Source organism: Alligator sinensis, unplaced genomic scaffold (genome assembly GCF_000455745.1).
Source record: "Alligator sinensis unplaced genomic scaffold, ASM45574v1 scaffold203_1, whole genome shotgun sequence".
NCBI lineage: Eukaryota > Metazoa > Chordata > Crocodylia > Alligatoridae > Alligator > Alligator sinensis.
In genome coordinates this window covers 2,194,012-2,197,322 of record NW_005841949.1, presented here as the reverse complement: position 1 = coordinate 2,197,322, position 3,311 = coordinate 2,194,012, and positions in this window count along the sequence as shown.

Here is a 3,311-nt window from a genome sequence, read left to right as displayed (position 1 = left end):
GGAATGAAGGCATTAGCCGCACCTGCAGGCGGTCAGCTGACTGGCAGAGGCAGGGCCTGGGGCATATACAAACCCCAGGACTGGTAAAAGAGGGTCAGTTCTCTGCCAGCAGCTAAAGGGTAAGGAGGTCTCCTAGGGCAAGCGAAAGGACGACGCTTTTCAGCCATTCTCCTGCTGCTGATAAGGTTAAGGGATTTCAGGAGTCACCAGACCCTGGCCTACAAGGCATGTTGTGTTGGGGGAAGAGAGATTCATTTAAAGGGACAGAGCACACCCTGAGCTGCTTGCATTATGGTATAGCCCAGGGGCTTGTATTTTGATTTCGGTTTGTAAGCTGGTGGACTGGGCTGAGGCTATTGGGGAAGGAGGAGGCCTCACTGGGGTCCCACTACCCCAGTGTGGGTAAACTTGAGGGCAGCCTCCCTATTCATAATTATTACCAACAAGGCGTGGTGGGCAAGAAAGAGGGTGCCCATTGGGTCGAATTGGCACAGTCAAGGGGCCCTAGGAGTCTTGCAGCCATCCCTGGGGACCCCAGACGTGACACCCTGCAATATCACCAAAGGCATAATATATTTTCTCACATACTCCTGCCCCCAAGTAAGACATGCGCCTTATTTTGGGAAGAAAGAAATGAAGAAAAAAGATTTTTTCAAAGTCATGGTTGAAAGATGACTGAATAAAGTGATGCATTCACCCTCAGCCAACTCATTGGCTGCTTCAGGCCAAAGCTGGAATTTTTACCCCCCATAGCCACTGTTGACTTGCCAGCAGCTTTCGACTACTTAACCAAAAACCTGTCAATTCAACAGCAGCTGTGAGAAGGTTTAAACTGGACTCTGCCCTGATGAACAATGGCTGTCCAGAGAGAAGGAAGAGAAGCAGAGCCCTTGGCAGCCTTTACAGCATGTTCAAGCTTGTATTTTTTTCACCCTGCCTAACAAGATGCGGAATGACCAGGGTGAGGATGAATATATGTCCACCATTGGTGTAGATCTTGCGAGGCTGGACACTCATAAATCAGCTGGTCTGGATAGACTGCACCCAAGAGTGCTAAAGGAATGAGTAGACATAGCGGAGCCACTGGCAAGGATATTCGAGAACTTGTGGCGCTCAGGTGAAGTACCTGAAGATTGGAAGAGGGCCAGCGTGTTGCCTATCTTCAAGAAAGGGAGGAAAGAAGATCTGGGAAACTACAGGCCAAACAGTTTGACTTCAATCCCTGGGAAGATCTTGGAAAAAATTATCAAATAAACCATTCTCAACAGGCTAGCAGAAGGCAACATTCTGAGGGACAGCCAGCATGGGTTTGTTGCAGATAGGTCTTGCCTGACCAATCTCATTTCCTTCTATGACCAGGAAAACATAAACGACACATGCCCTTGGAGGCTGGGGGGGGTGGGGGCACAGCAACTGCCCACAGGCGGCAACAAGTGGGGAGCTCCCTCAGGCGGCTGTAGTGGTATCAGTGGTGGTGGGGATGGAGAGTGCTGACTAGTGGTTGGTGACAACCCACAGATGCCACTGGCAGTGGTGGCCAGCGGCAATCAGCAACTGGCTGCAGATGCTGCTGGCAGTGTCAACGGCCGGGGGGGGTGAGTAGCACCCGCCTGCAGGTGCCACCAGCAGCATCGGTGGTGCTTCTTTCGGGGCGCACCACCAATCTCGGGTGCACATGCACCCATGTGCACCCGCTATGCATCGCCAATGCAAGTGACGTATCACTTGGACAAAAGGGAACAGTTTGATATCATGTATTTGGACTTTAAAAATCCCATTGACCTGGTGTCCCATGAAGTCCTCATGGAAAAATTGGGCTACTGCAGCCTCAACTACACTACAGTCCGATAGGTGGGGAACTGGCTCCAAGGTTGGACCCAGACAATGGTAGTTGATGGAACCAAATCAACATTGCACTCAGTGACCAATGGTGTCCCCCAAGGCTCTGTTCTTGGACCTGTACTCTTTAATGTCTTTATAAATGATTTGGATTCTGGTGTCCAAAGCGGACTGGCTAAATTCACTGATGACGCCAAACTTTGGGGAAAAGTATCCACATTTATCCAGGCTGACCTTGATAGGCTTGCAAGGTGGGCAGATGAAAACCTGATGGCATTCAATGCAGAGAAATGCAAGGTGCTCCACCTTGGGAGGGGAAAAAACCCCACATCACACTTACAGGCTCGGCAATGCTACACTCACTGTCATCACAGCTGAGATTTGGTGGTCATGATTGACCACAGGATGAATATGAGCCACCAATGCAATACCGCATCTGGCAAACTGAACAAAACTTTGGCTTGCATCTACCGATGCATCTTGAGCAAGATCCAGGATGTCATCCTCCCACTGTACTTGGCCTTGGTGAGGCCGCAGCTGGTGTAGTGCACCCAATACTGAGTTCCACAATTCAGGAAGGATGTGGAGAAGCTTGATAGAGTCCAGAGGAGAGCCACGCGCATGATAAGAGGACAAGAGAATAGACATTATGAAGACAGGAAGCAAGCTATGGGACTCTTCAGCCTGGAGAAGTGCAGTCTCAGGGGGGACTTGGTGGCAGCCTATAAGTACGTAAGGGGTGTGCATCAGGATCTGGGGGAACGCCTGTTCACCAGAGCACCCCAGGGGATGACAAAGTCCCTCTTATATTCTTCCCTAATTATTTGTCCAAGTTTCCACTTCTTATAAACTTCCTTTTAGTGATTTAGTTTACTAAAGAGTTCCCTACTAAGCCAAGCTGGTCTTCTGCCACACTTGCTAGTCTTCCTGCACATCAGGATGGTTTGTTCCTGCACTCTCAGTAAGGCTTCTTTGAAGTACAACCAGCTGTCCTGGACTCCTCTCTCCCTCAGTCTGGCACCCCAGGGGATCCTGCCCATGAGTTCCCTGAGTGAGTCAAAGTCTGCTTTTCTGAAGTCCAGGGTCTTTACTGTGCTACTTTCCATCCTTCCTTTCCTCAGGATTCTGAACTCAATCATCTCATGGTCACTGCTGCCCAAGTTGCCATCCACTACTACATTCCCCACCAATTCTTCCATGTTTGTGAGCAGCAGTTCAAGAAAAGCATGGGCCTTAGCTGGCCGCTCCAGCACCTGTACCAGGTAGTTGTCCCCAATACTTTCCAAAAACTTCCTGGACTTCCTGTGTATTGCTGTATTGCCCTCCCAGCAGATGTCAGGGTGATTGAAGTCCCCCATGAAAACCAGGGCCTGTGAATGGGAGACTTCCGCTAGCTGTTTGAAGAAAGCCTCATGCACCACTTCCTCCTGGTATGGTGGTCTGCAGCAGACCCCCACCACGACATCAACATT